The sequence below is a fragment of the Streptopelia decaocto genome, assembly GCF_964273445.1.
Source record: "Streptopelia decaocto genome assembly, chromosome: Z".
NCBI lineage: Eukaryota > Metazoa > Chordata > Aves > Columbiformes > Columbidae > Streptopelia > Streptopelia decaocto.
In genome coordinates this window covers 2182889-2205990 of record NC_138657.1, presented here as the reverse complement: position 1 = coordinate 2205990, position 23102 = coordinate 2182889, and positions in this window count along the sequence as shown.

The following is a 23102-nucleotide window of genomic DNA, read 5'->3' as shown; positions in this document are numbered from 1 at the left end:
GATGAGGGGCTGTCATCAGGCTGTTTCAGACAGTATTTACTGCCCTGTAAGTAGGAAGCTTGCATGGGTACGCAGTTCACCCACATGCCATCCAGTGAAAATACAGACAGGTAAAAACAATGCGCTACTGACAGCGAACAAAATTTGCCCAGTTGCTGTGGGAGGCCCCCAGCGCAGCCGTGGTAGTTACATACTCATACAAAAGAAGTAGATGGATGGGAACCATGGGCTTGGTCATAAATGTTTGTTCTGTGGTGGATACGTGGTGCAGGCTGTTAAACTTAAGTATTTCCATGTGGGATGTTTATATATGTGGTGTGAATCTCTCCTGTTGTCTTTTAGACTCTTATTGGTCTTTACCAACCTGCAGAGGTGCATATAAAATTTGAAATTAGACCGTCATTTCCTATAGCTGTGCTACACTCAGCAAAGGTTGGTAGATTAAAGTTTCAAGTGGTTCTAATCCATACTAATTAGTTCCCCCGTCTATGGATATCTCTGGTCTGGCACCTGGGAAGGCACTAAGGACCTTCATTGTGAACATGTTCCTCCAGAAATTCTTGCCTACAAGCAAGGTGATAAATCACATTTGCACCTGAGGAACTACCTGAATAACTCTGCCAAATCTGCCCATGCTTTAGAAAAAGACAGAACAGTTGTTGTTCATGGACATTCTCATCTTTGGTAGCTCTGATGGTTGAGGTCACCCAAGTAGGCATGGAAGAGCCCTTGGCAGTTCAACATTACTCAGCTTTTTACTAACACAGTTCTGGCCTTCTCTTGAATTGCATTTAAATATTAGCTTGGTTGCAGGGAGAGAGTCCCTTCTCTTCTACCAACATTCTCTGTGAAAACGGTTCTAAAAAAGGTGTTTTCTTATGGAATGTTTTTGTGTTGAGTTATTCTGACCTTGCTGACTGATTTCCCGTCATGGCCAAACAACCGCTGTAGTTATGAGTGAATGTGTCTCCAGCAGTCAGTTTGCTCCCAATTATTGCAGTATTCAAATGATATATGATCCTGTATATATGCATGTTCATGCAGTCACTTATACAGTATTTTTCTGAAGTGAGAAGGTACTACTACTGCTACCATCTAGATGGAGAAATGATAGATAGAAAAGCTGTAAGATTTGCCCCAGAGGTTGTAGCATCTCCAGGAACAGAATCCAAGGAATGCTTTAAAATCATAAGCACTGGTCTATCCTAACCTAGTCAGATAAAAGCTTGAAGCTTGATCTGAATGCAGCATAAGCTGGCAAAAATTCAATATATAATATTAATTCACTAGTACAGCTTCTCCTTTATTATCTCCAAAAATAGTTCTCACTGAAGAAGCCCTTATGTTTTATGATATCACTTGTATATTAAGACATCCATATTAAAAACCTCATCTATCTCAATGTATCGTTATTACATAATTCTTAAATAGCACTTTCTTCATCAAGTGTGTATTATGTCTTCAACGATGGAATTAAATTAAATAATTCTGCAATACAGAATTATTATGAAAATGACAATGTGATCAAGTAGTAGCACAATGTCATGTGCTGTTAGCATAGTGCAGTAGACTTGAACTCATGGTAATATCCATCCGTTTGGGTATGTCAAATATAACTTGAATGGGGCATTGGTTACATCTTAATGACAGTGTGCAACACACGGTTGGTTGGCTCGTATTGCAAAGGGATCAAGACAATGTGGGAGCCTAAAGCATATCCACAAAAATGACCAGAGAATAAAAGATTTCAAGTTTTTCTTTTGAAAATGTAGTCAAGCACTAGCTTCTAGGTGCCATAGAGAACTGAGCTGCACAAAGGGTGTGGTGAAGAGGCGGACATGGTTTAGGGGTCACCTTGACAGTGCTAGGCTAATGGTTGGACTCAATGATCTTAAATGTCTTTTCCAACCAAAATTATTCTATGATTTTATGATTCTACAAAACACTCCTTCCAGGTTCTCAGAGTCAGTCCACATGCTTAGACTCCAGAGCCTACTTCAGCCAACAGGTAGGGCAGAGATATTACAGTTAAGTTCCTTCCTTCCACCATGGGGTATTGCACACATAATAGCGTTGAAGGAGAAAGCATGGTTCCTTTTTGTCCCAACTCAGCCATTGCTCATGTTGAGTCCAACTGACGAGACACAGATGGTGCAAAGAAACAAATAACCACTCCCCACCACCTACAAAGAAATAAAATTGTGTTCGTCCTCTCTGTGCTCTTACAATAACCAGCTGGATAGAGTATCAAAAGTCATATTAACAAACCTAGGAAACAAGCTATAGATCACTTATTTTCACATCTTGTGAATATATTTCCCCTACGCTGCCAGGCAAGTAGCTGTAGCACTTTGGAGAGAGAAAAAGCTCTTCTTGAATATACAATAGCCCTAGAAAAGCCCTCTGAGAATAAATTATAGAAGCAACTAAATATTAATTTGATTTTGAGAAATTTAAGCCAACTTTTGAAGACATGGTGTTTGCTGCAGTAGCTGTTTCACTAATGCAGCAACATACAAAAGGGGCATTAATAAATTTGCTAAAGCCCAGAGAGAAAAATAAATATAATACAGCAGGATTAGCAGAGCTTGCATTCTATGTGTTTCCTTAAAGTATGGGGTAGCTCTGCTTCTTGCTCACCTTGCACAGGTGCTGGGGCCAAATGTCATGGGAATGATGTTTTGTGAAAAGATGCAGATGGGGAGGGGTCCAGTACCACTCAGGAACATTGCTGTTGAGGGTCAGAGATGCCAAATCTCTCAGTTTTACCATTTTTTGTAAGCTGATAGCTCTGCTCAGTCTCCCTTGCTTGGCTCTGTGCTGCTCTAACAGAGCAGGTGAAGCTGGTTCATGTCCAGCCCATGTCTGTCTGCGAGAGTCCGTGTAGAAATACTTTCATTAGTAGAGGTTGGTGTAAGGCTTGAACGCAAGGCTTAATAGCCTTTCTGAAGTGTTTGGTATCTTTAATTATACCTCTGACTCTTCCAGATATGCATATAAATGTCTAATCCTTTCTAAATCCTATTACTCTCTTGTCCTCCAAGAGTCTCTGTGATAAGGAGTTTCACAGTTTTTATATATCTCTTGTGAAAGATTTTGTTTTTCAATTTATCATTTGTGAATTTTCCACCTTTTGGTTTTACCAAATGCCTCCTCACACTTTCCCAATGATCTTTCTGAAGTGGAAGTGCACAGATCTGCATGCTTGAGAGCATTTATTGTATTACATGTTTGCACAGTGTCCCTTCTCATGCCTCTCCTGTCTAAGGTAAACCATCCCAACCATTTTTGTACTTTGAAACAAGTTTTTTTTCCAAGTTGCTGTGTAATTCTGAATATCCTTTTCAGGATCAACTGAACATGGCCATACCTATTTCTTATATCAGAAAGGTGAAAAAATTTAGTAACAAATAAACTCCCACAGAGCAGCTGATGCAGAGTAGGTGTACCCAGTGGATATAACAAATTCATCTTTGAAAAATTCATTTCTTTGCCACAGCTCAGGCACTGGCAATGTCCAGATATCCTGTTACCTAGAGACTGCAGAGTTCAACAGCTAGAACATCTCCAGCTGTACTGAAATTGATGCTTCTGGTATGTCAGTTGGATCTTCCCTAAAAAGCCTCTGGATTTCACTTTTATCCTCTGCCAGCCTCAACTAGGAGTAAATCCAGATATTCTGGGTTTTAAAATGATATTGCAATAGACCTGGTGAGATGGGACAATCAGATCTCACTGGACACAATACTAGAAATATTTCCCCACTCTCTTCCTTCATGATTGCCACTGCTATTACTGTGGAGTTAAGTTGTTGCCTTGCTATTTCCAGTCTATCATCTCTCTCTCCTTATTCATAATGTGCTACAGGCAAACCCTTCAAGACAGTCCAGGCACTATGTTTTTATAGTATCAGGTTCAACATTATCAGAGTTGGTAAGTGAAACCACATGTAATAATAATAATAATATTGTCTTCTACAAGGAGGTGGTGACTATGATGTTGTTTGAGAATAATAATTTTTCACCATATGTGTAACTAATGAGAAGCTAATGTGACAAAATGTTGTATCGTTGAAGAGAAACACAGATAACAATGAGAAGGTCATAGTTCTCTCTTTATTCGAAGAGTCACTCAGTAGTTGACCTCTTACATTCATACTAGTCTGTTTTATCTAATTCATTTCCTTCTATAAGGTTATAATCTAATGTATGAAACTGAATATCATAACACACTGGACAAAGATTCCTCGACTAAACAGATTTTTCTATTATTTCCAATAACGTTGGAATTTTACACTTTTATCTGTTTCTGAAATTCAATATAATTTACAAAGTTGTAATGTATCTAAAATTCTAGATATCACGTTCTGGCAATAAACAATTGTTTTACGAAGTATTAGTTAAGTTTCAGACATCTGCAAAATCTGTTAGTGCCTGATGACTACTATTTTTCACATGGAGGTTGCAGGTTTGCATATAAAATACTAACATTAAAAGAGAGATCAAGTACACTAGTGTTTGTATCACTTTAAACTTTTGAATTAATGTGTGTGACTGAATTGGACATTCCTCCTTTTTATGTTGTATTGAATTGTACTTTAAATTACAGAATTAAATGCTCAAAGCAGAAACCTTGTCAGTTGCAATGTCACTGAATCAAATGCTGTAAAGATGAAGTAGCCCTGCTGTTATTTCTGTCAAAGCCTTCTGGCTATACTTCACATTTGGTGCCTTTATTCCTTCCTCTATTTCTATTTTGTTAAATAAAATGTTGAAGCAACAGCATACACTGTGAAATACAGACTGTAAATATAAGTAGTGAACTCTGGCAGAGGTGGAACATATGAAACAAATGCTGCATGATTTGTAATTCTCCCCAATTTAACCAATAAAAGTAGTAATAATTTCCAAATTAATTCATGAACATGTATATCAAAACTAAACTAGTACTGTTTTGGCATTTGGGCTATAAAACAGTTATAAAGCAAGGTAATAGAGTCTCAAACTAACATCCCATACCCAAAATCCTCATAGGAGTTACAGGATGATTTTTGGAGTACTTTCTGGTCTTTCCTAGGTCCCTGCGCCTTTTTACCTCCCAGAAACACGATAGTGAGTCGTTTATATTTCTGTTTAATGTCATTCCGAACGTACACAGAATGAATATTCTGAATATAGTCAGAGTGAAGGAATATCTTAAGATATTATGTTGTTACTGCATTATATTTTTCTTAAGTTACAAAGTGCTCTTTTAGAAAATGCTCTTAACAATTATGTTTCATTTTGTAAAATAAAAATAGCATCTTGCATTCAGTTGCTATGATTTCTTTCAAGAGAATAAGCTGTTGTGTAGTAATCAGTGAACAAAGAGCTTTGCAGATGAGTTGATAACTCTCTTACTTGATTTTTAAGATGTACTTCAACCAGCCCTGGACTGGAGTTTTAAAAAACACTGTTCTGCTTATGCCCAAATTTCACTGGCAAATGGCCTGAAATTGTACACCAAAATAATTCCATGCACTGTAGGACACCTCTTCTTGGAGCTTCTTGTGTTTTGTGGGGTTTGGCACAGAAATGCTCTTTCCTTGGCGAATTTGCCATGGTCAAATAGGGTAGACTTGGGGGGGCTGGCTGCTACTAAGCTGCGAATGCAGTAAACAACTGTGTTGCACAAGTTTCCCATAGCATAGCACAATGCGTGTTACGTGCCCTGTAAATTCGTCTAATTGTATGTTTTATCTGTATGTCCCATGACATTCTGGTGCCCCGTCCATTATACTATGCTCCCGTGAAGTCAAAAACAACATTACTGATGCCCAGTGGTGTGCCTGGCACTGTAGAGGAAGAATGTCTTACTAATTAAATTGTCCTTTGTGCAGTTTCTCCATCAGTAACAACTCGGGACTCCATGTCTGGTATGGTTCCTACCGGTATTTTCTCTAAGGAAAATATAAGGCATATACCTCACATGTCTTCCAACAGGCAGAATTCAAAAAAAAAGGTAAAATTTTAATCTCCATAATTATCTTTCTAATTTAAGGTGATATATTAGACTAAATTACAGACAAATCTTGCAGCATGATAACTTCACTACCTCATCTTTGGTGATGGAAGCCATCAGTATTGAATGACATGGTTTCCAAACTGAGAGCTGATCCTTATTTTAGACCATGTAGTATGTAAAGAGAAGCATTTGGCTACCAGAAAAACCTACCTCTGCAAGCTAGGTGAAACCTGAATTTTACAATGTCCTTCTTTATGCTAGATTTTTGAGCATTACTCATTAAGAGTCATGCTTCCTTTGGAAACACAAGAGTTTCATTTTTGATTGAGCATCACTTCTCCAAGAATCCGTTGAGAGAATTTTTCCCTGGACCACCTGAAATACAGAACAAAGCACCCAAAACCCACAGCAGCACTTTTAAACCCGACCTATTCTTGTTTTCTCAGCGCTAACACAAAGTTGTGCTCAGGAAGATATAAAACAAAGGAACAGCTTAAAAATATTCTCGAGCATGAGAAATGGAACTGAATGCACTTAAAAAGAAATGAATCACAGAGCAAAACTCCTGCCTACATTTCTCAACCTAGGAAAGTTACTGTGATTCAATTCCTAGTCTACAAGCTGGCTCAGCTATGACCTTGACCCCTTTATCTAAAGCTTTAAGAAGTGAATGCATCTAGAGTGGATGTGGCTTTCTGCTGGCCTAGTAAATTAGACATAACCCCCCAAAATATATTCAGGCGCATATTTAGATAGATGCAGAAACAGACAGATGGCTGTAACTTAGCCTATGATCAAAACGCAGAAAAGAAACAGTCTCAGAAAAAAAAAAAAAAAATTAACAGTTTCTTCTCCCCTATTATTATTCCTAGCCAATTCTTGTTCTATACATTCAATATTCCACAATCTTCAAATATAATTACAATGTATTAATACTTAATTGATTAGTCTTTTGCATCTTCTAGCATTTGTAATATCCTCAACGATAATGATACAATCGTGGCCTGGAAGCAAAGAAGAAAATCTCTAATTAAAAAATGTTTTAAAACAACCGTTTCTTCAAATAAGACATCTTTATTCACTGCTCAAGACACTCTATGGTAGCTCATGTTATTTTTAATCAAGATATCTTTTTATATTTGCATGATAACCTTCCGGCTCATACGTTGCAAAAAAGGACCATAACATCAGCATTTAGTGGCTGTGCTTTGTCTTCATTTATACGTTTCACCTTTAAATATTTGCTCGACAGGCTACTTGAATTCAAATATACCTGCAGTTGGGGAAAATAAAGTGTGCTGTATAACTCAAGCCAGCCATGATTTGTGGAAAATTTACATGAGCAGATTGACATAATTTATGTTCCAAGTTTAACCCGGAGTCAAGAAACAGCAGGTATGAGTCACCCACTATTTGCCTGCGTGTGGTAACGCTCGGTGCAGAAGACATGATCCCAGGAGGAGTTTTCTCTTTTGATGTTGCTTTTTGACCTCACGGAGTGTGTGAAACCAAATCCTTTATAAAATACAGTGAATCTATAAAGACTTCTGAGTGTATTTTATATGTGTCCAGTTGGTGCTTGACAAGCAGACTATATTTCCCTCCCTGTTTAAAAAACGCTGAAAGAGCTTACACAACGGAAACTCGGTTGGAGGGGAGCACATCACCCTGTCAGGGGCTGTATGTATATATTAAGAAAGAAGGCAGCTTTTTGGCAAAAAATCACGGGTCCTCACTGGTTCTTCTGCTAACTTTTAAGGGGACACCCCTGGTAGAGCAAACTCCATGTTCAGCAGGGGATGGACTACTATGGGCACCACCTTCTGAGCTCGTTGTTCTCCTGGTGATACAAGCACCACTCAGGACATGAGGGTTTCCAAAACTCTGTCCTTGTGCCCGGTCATTGCACATGTTCTTGTCAATGGTCATAGCAGCCAGTATTTAAGAAGAAACAAGCAACTTTCAAAGTGAATTGCTAATTAATATCCACATTGTAGAGACTTTTTAGCAATTTTTTTTGTTGTCTTTTTTTCATTTCTCCTTACCATAAAACAGCTGATAGAGGAGTCAATTATGACAACAAATGTCATCCAAGTTTGTATTTATACCACAGTTACGGTGCACTTTTAATTATTATTTCTGTGTTGAGGAGTGTCAAGCACACAATCTGGTGTCAAACTTGAAGAAGTGTTTCACAGAGGCTCTAAGGCTTTGGAAACTGGATGCCTAAAGATGAATGTAGGTGGCTAGTATCAACATGCAAATTTGGGAAATGAGGGCGGTGGGCAGGGCATGTGTTCTGCTCACAGTGCACAAGCTCAGCCAGCTCAAGGAGCAGAGGAGATGGGGATTACTAAAGTGCATAAGGAATCAGAGGAGGAAGATTATTTATATGCCTATAGACTTGTAATAAGTAAGTACAGCCTGTTCCTGTTTAAAAAGAAGAATCAGTTCATCGTCTTTTATTTTTTTTCCCTTCTCCAGGATGTGTTTGTGAAAATCGTAATGTAGGTAATGTCACTGCCGACACAATGCCGGCATCACTCTTTTGTGAGTTGTTCAGACCCAAAGGCACATTATCATTTCGGTATGTTGCATTCAGATTAGATCCGCAGAATTATTTCTTATTACACTGAACTAACTAAAGTATCGTCTTGGAGTTTTGAATCCTCCGAACTCACGGGCTGTTGGCACACCCTGACCGTTTGCTGCTTTGACTTTCATTTTCCACCGCGAGCTGAGCTCACTTAAGTACTGCCAAGGTTCTTCAAAGCGTTTGAATGAAACTCTTCATAAAACAAACAAAAAATACATTACCGGCAGCCACCAAATGCTGCCGGCTTGACAAACGGCCAACCTGGAAACCTGTGGGAGGTTCGCCGGGCTGAAGAGCAGCTCTCGCAAAGGTGCTGTTTACTTTTAACGATGTCTGCACACGCTGCAGCATCACCCTTTTGGAAGTCTGGGATCAGGCGGGGCCGCTAATTAAAGCACAGCGTCGATCCTGTGTGTTTTAGGATGGATTTGTAAATCCAGCGCTGTCAGTCTGCTCGAGATCTGAATTCATTATTATAATGATGTTTCGGGTTGTGTTTGCCGGAGTCAGCCGGCTTGGCCCACCCGAGGTGCCACTTGTGCAGCTCCGGCTTAGAGGCACTTGCCATGGAAAGGCTCAGCAGCCACGGCTCTTATCGCAGCGTTCCCCAGCAGAATTCACCCACCGCGGCCGCTCTGTGAGAACCGAATTGAGGAGCACCGCGATAGCAAAGTCGGAATAAATTCTGCACGTCTTTAAAGCTGAAATTACAAACCCTCGCATGCATATGCAGAACTCTGTAAGATATTGACTAAGCAGATTAGTATTGGAAAGCGCCTTAATAAAGGAAATATTCGGCAACTTATGTCGAGGTGCTGAAGAAACCCACAGGGGTTAAAAACTTTTTTGAATTATTATTTAATAAGAAGGAAGTAGCTTTTCTGAAGCAAGTGCTCCCTCCTCACAAGACACATGGCTTCATGCATTCAGTCTTCTCAATAAGTCTGGCCTTTCCCTACACAAGGTTGTTTTAGTAATGGCTGGTATTGGGTAGTGTTTAGCAGCAAAATTAACTGAATGGCCATTGGTGTCCATTTCATTCGCAAACACCCATTTTTCCCTCGCTACCAGGCTGTGCAGGGCATTGCCATTTTCCCTCTTGCTTATTTATACATATATGCTTCTCTGATTTCTCTTGTAGCACCACTAACTTGCTCAGCTTTCAGATGCCTAAATATTGCCGTAACACCATTTTACCACCAGCCCTGCAGAAATGAGGAGGTCAGCTTTTGTAGGTAGGTAACAACATAAACCTGGAGGGGGTTGAAAAGCGGGATTCCTCTGATGCCTCCATGTTTCAGGAGCAGAAAACCAGTAGCAACTCCAGAGCCAAAACTGCTGCACAAAATTGCACCTCTGTGAAACCCAAACCTGAACATTAGCAGCAGTTAGGGCTAGGGGAAGTTAGTGCAATTTAAATTTAATGCATGCATCTGCCTCCCTGGTCTGCCATTGTGCAAAAGCAAACTGCAGCAGACTGAGGTACAATAAAGAGCCAAATCCCACTTGCTGCATGCATTACCCTCCTTGAAGGTGGTAGGACTAATGGAGTGAGTAAGGTGAACAGAATGTAGCACAAATATTTTGCTTTGAGTTACTTGCAAATACCATGTCATGAAAGGGGAATTTCACACCTCACTTATTAATATTGTAGCCAAGAAATAAGAAATACATTTGCCTTCAGCAGACTGAGTTTTCCAAATTGCTGGTTCAGCTGAATCTCCCCTAGAACAATATTTATATAGGCCCTATAGATGAAGAAATGTCTTATCCCGTCCGGATGTATGAATTTCAAGATGCCTTTAATACCCAAATCAAGCTGTGTGTCTTCACAAAGAAAACTATACTATTTATGATGGCATACATGTGGAATTTAAGGAACCTAGAGATTTGTACGAGGAAGTGAAACGTTGGTAACACCTCTTTTACTCCTTGAAAGACAGATTGTATGCAAAACAGATGTCTTTTCTGTGAAACGTTGTTCAAAGGGACGTTGTACTACTGGCCCCCCGTTTGATTGCCTCTAGCTATCATCCTCATGAACAGGAAAGACGGCTGTGAAGCAACTCAAGCATGTATACATCAGCAGTAGATAAGTATTAATGAAACCAAATCTTCCCTCTGCAACATGCAAAATATAAGCAGTTTTGTCATGTTATTTTAATAGGAAATTATCAATTACATTTGGGTTTGGGGCATGCTAGGTAAGACACTGACATACCCACACTCTCACATTTTCTTCTGTACGTTTTTTAAAGATGTCACAAAAAATGACGTGTGTGTCAGAAAATGGTTTTATCCTCATCCCCCAGAGATAAAAGAATTAAACCTTCCTTTAAGCACCAATGAAATCTGAAAGTGTAGGAAGAGAGATCCATTTGCTAAAAGTATATTTTTCCATGTCTAAAGTTGTGTTAAAAAAATGTATTTATGTATATATTCAGCCCCACAAACCTTTGCAGATTTTTGTTACCCTGCAGTACACTGAAATATTAACAGAAATTGCCTCTGTCATTATTTCTTGTTAAAATGCTATAAGGACGCTCATTCTCCTGGTATTTTAGTGAACAGCAGAAGATTCTTCTCCTGCAAAGGAGAACGGTTCTGTTTCATTCTGTTAGCATCCTAAGGGAATCATGTATGATAATATTTATTTATTCTGGGAGACTTTCTAGATGCAAAAGGATGGGCCTTGGCCACTGGGCAGTGATGGAGGGGCAACGCTGAGTCCAAACACCATGTTTTATGCCACTTGCTATAGTAAAAGCATTATTTTTCCCGTAGAGCATCTGTTAAACAGTGCAGAGAGTACAGAGACATGCAAAGCTCTCTAGCTTACTTCCTGACACTCCTCCCTTCCATTTCAGTCTTTTTCAAATTGTTTTGATGAAAACTGATGTTTTCCTGCTTGCAATTTTTGCAATTTTCAGCACTTGAGAAGGGACACTAGAGAGTGAAATCTTACCGGTTTCATTTACAAATCAGGTACAACATTATAAGCCTCTTCATGATATTTTAATATTGACCTGAAACACATATTTTTTCATCAAGATTTGTCTCCCTTTAATGCCTAAATGATTTTGTCTGCTTTTGAACCTCTATGTAAAAATATCAGGGGTTTGGAGTACTTTGCTGGCTCCCTGAATGCAGGTCCCTGGTACCAGTATTATTCAGCAGCTTTTGTTGTTAAGTGGCAATTTCCAGCACTGAACAATTTGTGATATAATTCTGGGCTGAAAGCAACCTCGGCTTCCTGAGTCAACACAAAATTTGACTGATAACACTTATTAAAAGGTGGATTGTCTGGGACTTAATTATATAATGCCTGTCTTTCCTCTTCCTGTTCATTTTCAACTGTAATATGCTGAACTGTAATGTTAACAGATATTTTTTAAGTCCACTTTGAGGCTTTTGTAGTTTTTCTCGTATTTATGATAGCCTTTTCCCTTAATTATCTGTAAATTGTTATTCTTGGAGAGGCTGCACTTTTCCATCATGAACTGTTTACCTTCCAAAAAGGTTTTGCTTCCTCCTTATCTGTGCTGGCTCATTGATAGCTCCTACCCCAGCAGCTCTTTTCCTCCCCGCACATTGTGCACAAACCTCCTCCTCCTCCTCGCCAGCCATATCCTCACCTTCACAGCTCACTTCTCCCTCTCTTTCTCTCGCTTTTTCTGAATAACAAACTGTTTCCTCTCTCATTTCCTCCCGCAGAAGATGTTTTTGGTCCCATTCCCAAAAAAAAAAAAAAAAAAAAGGCATTAAAAAATGCCCGTTCCTGTCTTTCCAATGGGCAGGCGTCCAGATGTGTCTCATCTGGCCAGCAATTTGGGGCCAGGTCTGGCTCAGTAAATCACGTTCATTGCTCAGGTGGCATTCCTGGCATCCCTGGGGAGTGGGGACAGGGCTGGTGGTGCTCGTCCCTCCCCAAAGACAGGCTCTCTAGTCCATGTTTTCAAATCAATTTCAAGAAGTCTGTTGTGGTATAATATGAAACCAGGGCTTTCTTTTTTTATTTTTATTGTAAGGGAAAAGGCTATTAAACTGGGAAGTGAAGTGATGAGTCAGCTATTTTTATGCTGCTGAAATACATCTCTCAATTTATTGAATGGTAAATGTATTATCCAATTACTTTTCTATCCTTAATAAAGTTACAGGACCTTGGGAATAAGTTCAACAATTCTGGGCAAAAACAAGAAAGATCTCTGAAGTGGAGGATTCCTCAGAAGGAGAGTTAAAGGAGATTGTCTTTGAAAATGCATAACTTTGAAAGGAATTGTGTTTACTCTGCTTCATACAGTTTTAAGCAGTTCTATTTTATATTTCACTTAAGTGGCCAAAAGAAATCAAAATTTCCTAAATGGCAATTAAAGAAAATACTGTTTTTCTGATTTCCAGTTTTGAATTTTTGTTTGAATGGCCATCTCACAGAAAACATTGAGCTTTTTTCTCTATTGATTCAAATCTGTTAACTTACTTGATAATACTAATCGACAGCAACTAGGTAAGTAAGCAAATACATGAAGCAAGGAGCTTACACAGCCCAAAATGCACCTTTAACTTGACTGAAATGACATAGTGTTAAGCTATTTTGATCTTCACCTTCAGGATGCTGATAACCACAGACCTGAGTGTATGAATAAATTATCAGTAGGTAGATCTTCCTGTGAACTTCCAGCGCAGCAACCACTCCATCGCAACTATGTCTGTATGTGCTCAGAATAAAATACAGGGTGATTTGAGTTGGTTCTTCCCCAGCAAAGAAAGAAAACCCTTCACCCTCACATTTACTGTTGGTTAAGGGTGGAGGTCCAGCGGGAATGTTTAGCACCAAGGGCAAGAAGTTGTCTCCATTTCCAAACCCTTTAGGCTCTGACCTACAGTCAGCACCCTGTCATCAGCACCTCTTGTTGTCCCCTGCCCCAGATGTCCCCTGTGAAACATACCAGCACCCACCCCAGAGAGCACAAGGATGTCCCTCCTCCCAGTAAAGGTCCAACCCGTGCCCAACAGCTCCTTTGGAATACCATGCCCCTGAACTAAAGCATTTCTGAGCAGTAATGCAGCTTGGATTGCACCAAGAATTTGTAAAGAAATGCACTGACGAGACTAAGTTCATCAGGAGTTTGAGTCAGCTTCTACTATGCTAAAGGACAGGGGGTTTTATGAAAAGAGTTGTATTTCCATCAGATGGCCAGTGGGCTCTACCCTACAAGTAGTTAGGCACTGAATTAATTAATACTTTCTGGAATGAGACTGGGTATCCAAACCCCTTCAGAAGACGGCTGCTTTAACTGAAACAACCGTTTTCAGATATCCCAATTAACAAGAGACCTGAGGTTAAAGCTCATTCATCAAATCTTGCAATGTTTAAGTCTGAGTTGCAAACCGCTCATTTTAATAGAAAATGGAGAAATAAAGGCTGGTCAGGAGGCTGGCTTTAATCCTGGGCTAACTGAGAAGAGTTGCATCCTTGTAAAACCAGTACATCAGCAACGTGCATCCAAGTCAGAGCCCGTATTTTGGTCAAATATTTTTTATTGAAAGAAGAGAAATGACATGTCAGAACAACAGGATTTCTGATGCATGATGAGTTCATGTTTCACTACCTGTTTTCTCACAAGTAACGTGGATTGCCTTGCGTATGACCTTTTTATTTTTTCCCTGCAGTTTTGATGGTATCCTCCCCTTGCATAAAGCTTACAACCAGCCCGGGAACCCTAAAATTCTATCTATAGACAAACTCACTCTAGAGGTGGGTCAGATTTGGGCCCATACGTTTTTCTGAACAAAGCATCTATTTTTCCATGTGTAATGGCTAAACAACTAAACTAAGAAGAATTTCAGGAGCTTTGTACAAGCCAACTGATCTTCAGAGAATTATAGAATAGAATCATAGAATCATTTCAGTTGGACGAGACCATCAGGATCACCAAGTCCAACCATAACCTAACTCTGGCACTAACCCATGCTCCTAAGAACCTTGTCTAAATGGCTTTAAAACCCCTCCAGGGATGGTGACTTTACCACTGCCCTGAGCAGCCTGTTCCAATGCCTGACAACCGTTTCTGTGAATATTTTTTTCCTAATATCCATCTAAACCTCCCCTGGCACAACTTGAGGCCATTTCCTCTTGTCCTATCACTTGCTACTTGGGAGAACAGACCAATACTTTCCATGCTTTCAGGTAGCTGTAGACAGCAAGAAGGTCTCCTCTCCCCTCATGCTGGCTCGTGGTTTAAATCTTGAACTAAGAAATATCTCTGGTACCATTTGTAAAAAAATATGAACATATTTCCATCATTTTCTGGTTTGAGAACTGCACTGAGGACCCTTTACACCTGAATCTCCCATTGCTTTTCTCACTCTTCCTGAAGACTCAAACTTACTGCAACACATTCATCTGGCTTTAGTGAGGAAGTTTGTTTCATTAAAATGCAAAATCATTCCCCCAGTGCCTACTATATCCCATTATTTCTAGATGGGCTTTGCTCTCTTTTTGTTCATAAACAGGGTTACATAAAATAAATCATTTAGCATTACAGATACTAGAATCACTTCTAAGCAGTGCCTTCACTTTCAAAACATGGTGGTTTTTTAGATGCTCAGTTAGTTACCTCAGCATATTTTGGAGGATCTAAGCTAACTACCTAAACTACATATTGAGAGGCAGTGATTTGCTTATACTTGTCAAAAACTCCTGACTATCAGCATCAATTCCCATAGGACTAGTTAAAATGAGACAACTTCTCTGAAGTTATTTTCCACCTCTACTTTCTAATTACACACAGGTCTAGTGTTCTGATTGCTGTGCACATCTCTCTGAAAAACGTTGTCCTTGCTTTTGTTTTACACTTGCTGGGGCTGAATGTGCTTACTTTGAGCACATTGGACTTTTTCTACAGATAAGGAAGAGTGTTTATGTCTCATCGGCTGCTTAAACATGTATTTCATCTGTAAAATTCTGCATGTCATACTTTACTCTGTGACTGTCCCCCCTTTTTCACCTGTGCATTTGTTGCCCTCTACTTGAAAATCTACAAGTTGTGGGTGAGGTGTAGAAAGAGTGGAGGGGAGACCTTATCCAAAATCTGGGAACAACAAGGTATTTAAAGCTCCTTCCATCATTTCAAGCCTGCTCCTTCACATGAGGTACCACATGCTCAAGTCTGCTACTGCTTTCTGCCTTATCCAAATTACCCACTATGTCACTAATCCCCTGCCCACTATGTCATATTCCCCACCACTTGCCATTGCCCCAGACATCCTTGCACCCACATCCTTGTGCAGATTCAGGTCTCCATGGACTTACAAACCAGACAGCATGAGACATTGAGAAGAACCATAGTGGCCCAAGCAGTGTCTCATTCCTTCTCCAAGAGCAGACAGGCTCCTACAGAAAGAGCCCAGGAAAGTCAAGAGGGGCATCCTTCACCATGTGCACACAGGGTCCAGGATCACTTGGGTCAATCCAGGACCTGCAGATTTCAGTCTTCAGTAGCCATTATCAGGTCAATCCCCAGCAAATTTATCAAATTTCCTCTGTGGTTCTCATTATACCTCTAGACTTTGCAACACTCTGTGGCAATGATTTCCACATTTTTTTCATGAAGACAAATAATGTATAATTCAGACGCTTGAGTAGTTTCACTTTAACTAGTAGTTTAACTATTCCTTTCTCCTCCCACACAAACAATTCAAAAACTTTCACAGTAAGGTTTTTACAAATATAATTCCAAAGCATTATCACCACTCTTTCATGTGTCATCAAAATAACTCCTTTTTTAATCCCCTTCAATGTACAAAGTACATGTACAAAATTTGTATTAAATGTCGTAGGGAAAAAAAAAAAAATCCAAATGAAATAAAATAATATTTTGGAGGACACGTATGTTTTCCTCTACTCCAATTTGAGTGTCTGATTAAAATGTTCTTATCCCCACAACAGAAAGAAGATATAACAGTGGTTGTATGGAAATACCTGGCTGTGTGGTTGTCCCACTTGTAAGATCCAGGTTCACACAACACTGACACAAACCAACAGCTTTCAAGAGTTAGGCTAAAAATGCAAAATTCATGTAGGAAACAAAAAGTGCTGCACAGAAAACAATAAAACAGTAAGTAATTTCCATTATTTCTAACTCTGGTATGTGCTATACCTCCTGCTCTTGATAAAACAGAGTAAATTCATTATACATAAATTATCTGGAAAGAATAGAGAAGAAGAACACTACCCACCGACCTTAAGGGTGCATGAGAACAGGAGATGGATGAAATTGTCTTCTCAGACTTTGATAGTGGCAAGACAGACAAAGTTGCATAAAGTCTCAAAATAGAAAATTAACCCTGAGAGTATTATAGTTTCTACAAAATTCTAGGCTGTTTCTACAGAATTCTAGTTTTAAGTCATCTCCTGTAATATGCCAATCTTCTCGACTTTTTTTGATTTTTATTTAATGCTATTTTGGCTATTCTTACCTATAAAAGCTTTTTTATTTTTGATCTGCTGGTCTTTGTGCAGCACTGAGCTGTAAGAGGTTTTGCATAAGGACAGGAGTTCCTCTATTTTGCTTTAAGTTTTCTGTATTACAGCTTCACTGACAGGCCATTTCTTTACCATGAGGGACTGACTGCCTCTACACCTTCTATTCACATATACATGTTTCTATTTTCTGGTCACCCTCTGCATCTGGATCTTTATGCTCCATAAAGTCAATGAAAATTTTGCCATTGACTCCAAGGGGAACAAGATCAAGCTTTAATTCTTTTTCCCTCTAATCTAATCGATCTTTTCAGTCTCACTTCACCCTGTCACATCAAATCTTCCCAAACTTCTCATTATACTCACCAAAGCTTTGTTGCAATTAACTACCTCTGTGATTAGTACAAAAAAAATCCCCATTTATATCTCGTGGAGCCTCAGTAATCCAGCCCCAGCTGTTTTTATGGATGTAGTATCATTTTGCCTTTATTTTGTACTCTGTCTGAACCTGTTTCCAAGATATTTTGGGGGTTCATTATCACAATTTTAGAGAAGATAAATTCATGCACAGAAGAGCAATTGATCGAAAGTTTTTTCTGCAAGTCAGCACATCAAACAGAAACAAATCCACTGCATCTCAAGCTTACATCTTCTCTACCATTTCAGAAACAGGACCAAGCTTCCTTGAATATTTTTTTCCCCCACTTTATGGACAAAAGGCACAAATAACACACTTAGTTTAATCAACTAAGCTAATTTACAATTATTTACTAACTAGACTGATCTCTAAGAGTGGACTCCTTCTCCTCCCATCAAATATACAGGGAGTTTACCCTTGTGGCACTGCAGCAGCAACGAATTGTGAGAGAAGAAAAACGTCCTCTAATTTCAGTGCGCATTAAAAAATCAAGGAGTGTATTACTATTTTCTGTGCACAGAGATGTGCATGAAGCTCTTGTCTTTATAGTGCGTATATCTTTTCGATCTTAAAATTTAGAAAATATGTATAATGTGGGCTTGGGGCAGGAGGGAATGAAGTGCTTGAATTGTAGTGGAATCATTTTCCTTATCACCAACTACAGAGTCAGTCCATTAGTTGGCTGCCGGCAGGTCCAATCATGCTAAATCCACGTGTATTAATGGATTTGGAGTAAAGGGTCAGGAATTACAGAAATTCAGATTTCTTCTTCCCTACCCCCTCAGTGATGACTGTGGATTTAGCACCTGGGAAAATATCCTTAGTTTTACATCAGTTTGTCTCAAAGGATGGCATGGCACAAAACACAGGCAGTAAAAAATTGCTTGGCCATTTTGAATGGAATATAATTTACAGAAGCATTATGCAGCTTATTGATATTTTTTTTTCTTTAGTTTTGCTCACAAACAGAGCATATCCAGCAAAAGAGGTAATAGGAAGCATCTGCTTGGCAGTTCTGCCCACAGCTCTCTCCACGGTGACAAACACCTGATAAACCTGTGGCTGATGGCATCGTAATTGGGTACCGGTGCTGGTAGGAGCCGCGGGATGCAACGAGTGGGAGCACAAAGCGCGAGCCCTGGGAAACGGCACTAAGCTGTTTATGATAAATCCACCGCATGAAATAATTTGAAAGTATGCATGTAACTAAATATATTTTTAATCAAACCCCAGATGTTGTTCGGTATGGTCCAGGATTACAGCATGTTACAGATTCATTGACTTGGCCTCCATCCAGCCCCTGGGACGGCGATGCCTGAGCACCGGTGCGGGTAATCACTGACTTGATTTCTCCTCAAAGGGGTTTGGTCCAGCTACAACTGCTAAAATTTCTATGAATGTTAGTTACTATCATCAGGATCTCAGACACAAAAGCATAGTGCGTGTTCATTCTTTCCTTTTAAACCACGGCCAGAGAAGAGGTCGTTTTCTTTCCTGTCTCTGCGATAACTCAGTGATGTGAGAGCCCACCCCATCTGAAGCTTAACTTCTGCTTCTCATATTCAAAGTCTTCATCTTTGAAAAAGTGCCTTGTCTACCATGCAAACCCTTAATCAGAATATTTTCCTCTTGTCTGGTTGGAGCAGCTCCATCACCCATAAAAAAATCCATCAATCCAAGGACTAAGTAAGAGGGAAAGTGTGACAAAGAAAGCGAAGAGGAGGAATTAGAAGCAGCCAAGAGGATCTCACCCATTAGGACATTGTCTGGAAAGGATACTGGTTCTGCTTCTCCTGTAAGGACAGTTTATTTAGTTGACATGAAACAGTTTTGAGATTACCATAACATAAGCATGAAATTGGCTTCAAGCCCCTCATCACTGTAAAAGCTGAGGAACTTGCAGGCAAAAACGAAGGCAAAATATTAGTCTCATTAGGAAAATACAATATAAAGCAGTTACAAAACTCAGATGCATCTAGCTTCAGCTGAAATGTTGGCATCAATTTTAGGACCATCAGTTTGGATCTAAGCACAAAACGTAAATCATAAATTTGCTGATTATGAGAGAGTTGCAAACGCAGAAACAGAGAGACACTGGTGGGCCACCAAAAATCCCATTCACCTCCTCAGCTGTATTTTTTCAATTTATTTTGGTTTGTCGATTAGATCTTCATGGATAGCTGCAATGGAGAGATGAAAACTGCAGGAGGGAAGGGGGAGGAGAGAGAAGGAGCAGCATGCTGATAAATGCATTTTTATGGAAGACAAGAAATGTTTATTTGGAAGTCTTATGGCAGGAAGCAATGAAGTGGATTACAGACTACTGAGTAGGGAAATCAAAAGAGTAGTTAGGAGAAAATAAAGTCAAAGACTTTGTAAACACTTCAAGTGCATCCTAAAAGTAGGACAAACTGTGGCTATTCTGTTCCTGTTTAACCTGCCCTTAGCACCTCAACATGTTATGGTTGTCCTGTCTTCCCATAACCACCCCCAAAAATCTGGCTTTTTCGACCTTTCTTCAGCTGGAGCCGATAACTAGTTGTTCTACCCTCTGTGTTCAGGGAGGTCAAATATCTTTACTCTTTTGCACAAGGCTTTTTGGTAGGGGAAGACTGTGGCCATGTCCCTTGGTAGTCTTCATTTCTATGGGCTGAACACCCTCGATTTAGGGTTTCTTCATGGTTCATGTTTCCCCAGCCTTGTTCTCTGGACTTTCTCCAAATGCCCCCAGTCATGTAGTATCTGAAGTGAGATAAAGGATGACAGCAGAAGCTTCATTACGGTTGAGTGGCAAGATGGCTTCATGGGAGGGATCCTTAATATTTAAATCATTGGGACACTCTCTGAAACTGCGTCTCCAAATATTTGAGGTTCACTCATTATAATTCATGACAGCAAATTCAAAGACTGAAGAGAGAAGGCATTTATATGCATGTGTATGTTCTGTCTGATATGCAACATACAGCTGTTCTGTTTTATGTCTGAAATAAGGGGAGAAATCATAACAGAACTACTCCCAGCAAGCATAATGAATTCCCTGACACAGTGGGTTTTTTCCCTGACAAATATGAATTTACTAAAAGATTGTTTCTCAATCTGAAAAAATAAAAAAAGCTCTAATTAATCTTACCAACACAAAAAGTCAGCATGTTTGCACAAACTTTGCCAAGCCTGAGTAGAACTACTGGTCCTTAAAACTAGTTTATCTGTTCAATAGAGGCCATTTACACAGAGAAATGTTGCCATGAAGGTAGACCTAAAGCAACAGAGTCCTGTTAACCTTGCAGTCTGCTCTTCTTTGCTACCCATTTATTATTTACATGATCTGTACAGTCTTTCCTGAAGATTTCAGAAAAGTCCTTGTGACTTCTACCTCCTTAGCTAATTGTGCATCCATATTTTCTCCACACATGTTGCAACTCACTCGGATTTCATAAGGTCATTCTTTCATTTCAGAGACACAAGTTTTCTAGTTCGTCCATTTCTATGAAAAGCAAAACATGAAAACTTTTTCTAAGCTGATTGCCCTTTTTTTGTGAAAGAAAAAAAGAAACAAAACACAATCGTGTATGAAAATACTTTGATTTTAGTATAGTAACATAGGCACTGTCACACAGTATATAAGGGAAATTTAAAATTAAAGCACAAAAAGTAATATGGGTCCAAACCACCACTGTAATGAAGCTTTCTGGCTCTGAGTGTAATTCCTCTAGAAGCACAGTTCTCCCTACTTAGCTCAGTCTGGGAGGTACTATTATAAGTGCAGTTAAAATATTCAAAATTCAATATTCAAAATTCAGATGAAGGATCCAAGTGCTGCAGAACTTTCAAGTGTGTGTCCATCCCACGTTAAAACAGCACTGGGTTCTAAGAGTAGGTTTGAGTTTGCACTGCCTTTGTCAAAGAGGTGGTTAAATCACACACGTGTTTGAACTGGCGTTCAGTCCTGGTGCTTCACAGAATGACAACCTGAAAATTTACAGGCTAAAACAAAGTTTTAGTAGAAAATTTTGTCTTGACATCACTGTCCTGTGAAATCCTTTATGTGCCAAAATATAGTCCCAAAGAAGTGAAAAGATAGAGATAGCTGATGAACTTTTTTCTTTTTTAATGCTAATTTTCTTGTTTCAAATATAGATGTGTTATTGTTTCAGCTACTATCAAATCTGTGTTTTCCATCGTGATAACATTAAGTGTTAATGTGGGAATAGTTAAAGGAAGCACTTTTGTTTCCACAATTAGAAAGTTCCCAAAGGCAGATATAATCACTGTGGTCTTCTGGGGACAGATGTTCGAAACTAGTGAGTTCTGTGGCTTCTTTTGACATTGGACTCAGAGTATTGCGATATATCACAGCCAATTTATTCTTCTAATACCCTCTGAGATTCAGAAGACATTTTCTAACCATTGAAAACAGTAAGAAAGTAGAATTGAACTCCTAAAACATTTCTCATTGAAAATTATTTCCAAGAGTATGGAAAACAAAGTAGTGTACTCATCCCCACTACCTAATGAGCATATTTCTCTATTAATCACATGAATATCTGATTACGTGAGGATGTAAGTTTAAGAGTATGAATGTCAAAATTCTGGTTTTTAAAGAACGGTTTAAAATGCTCTTTTGGCTCAGGTTTCCTGCTCAACTGCAGAGCAGGTGAGTTCTTCCACACTCACGGACTGGTCCTTCCCGAAGCATCCACCCCTTCCCCGGGTGTCAGTCGCTCTTAATGAGTAAGATCTGAATGTACAATCCAAGCTCGGTTGACCCTTGGCTTCCTTCGCCATTAAACCGTTCAGTTTCATGAAGTGGTGGTGGCTTTGAAATGTGTACCACTGATCTTCGGGGACAGGGGAGAGCTCATCAAACTCATTGCACTCGACAGCCTATTCTAATATGGAAGTTGAAACAGAGTCTTGCTGCTGAATTGAAATGTCCGTAAATTGATGCCTAACAACGTACAAATAAATAGACATCTAAATAACTGATTTGTTCAGGCCCTGCAGCAAATCACTGACGTGTCTTTATTTAATTTACATATTACTTTTCACACTTCTCTTGATGAATGTCATCACACGTGGGAATTAAAAGGTATTGTTGGAAGAAAAAAAAAAATTAAAAAAATATTTCTTCAAACCACTCAAAACGCAGGAAAAACCTTGAAATTTTATATCTGCAAGATACGGGTGGTACTCATGCAGTGCTAAATCCAGTCAGAATAAGAGTAGCTCCTGAAAGTTTATTACCACTAAATGTTCTTTAAAAGTCTGGGCTTATTACGTCAAGAGGCAGAAGAGGTGGAGATTAAATGAGGCATCTGGTCTCCTGGGTCTCTGAAGTCGCGGGGAAATGCCCTCATCCCATCAACAACTACCAGCAAAATACACCCACACAGAAAAAAGAGGCTTTTTATTCTTGAGGTAAATATAGATCCAGTTTTCTCTTCATTGTTCAAAATGTGTGGGATTTTATAGCTTAGTGCTAGACAAGCTCAATACCTGACTGAAATAACCTTAGAGAAAGATACATATTGAGGGCTGAATTCAGACTGCTCTGTGAAAGTACATCTGTTTTATATGAGACACACAATCTGTCTCATTCCAAC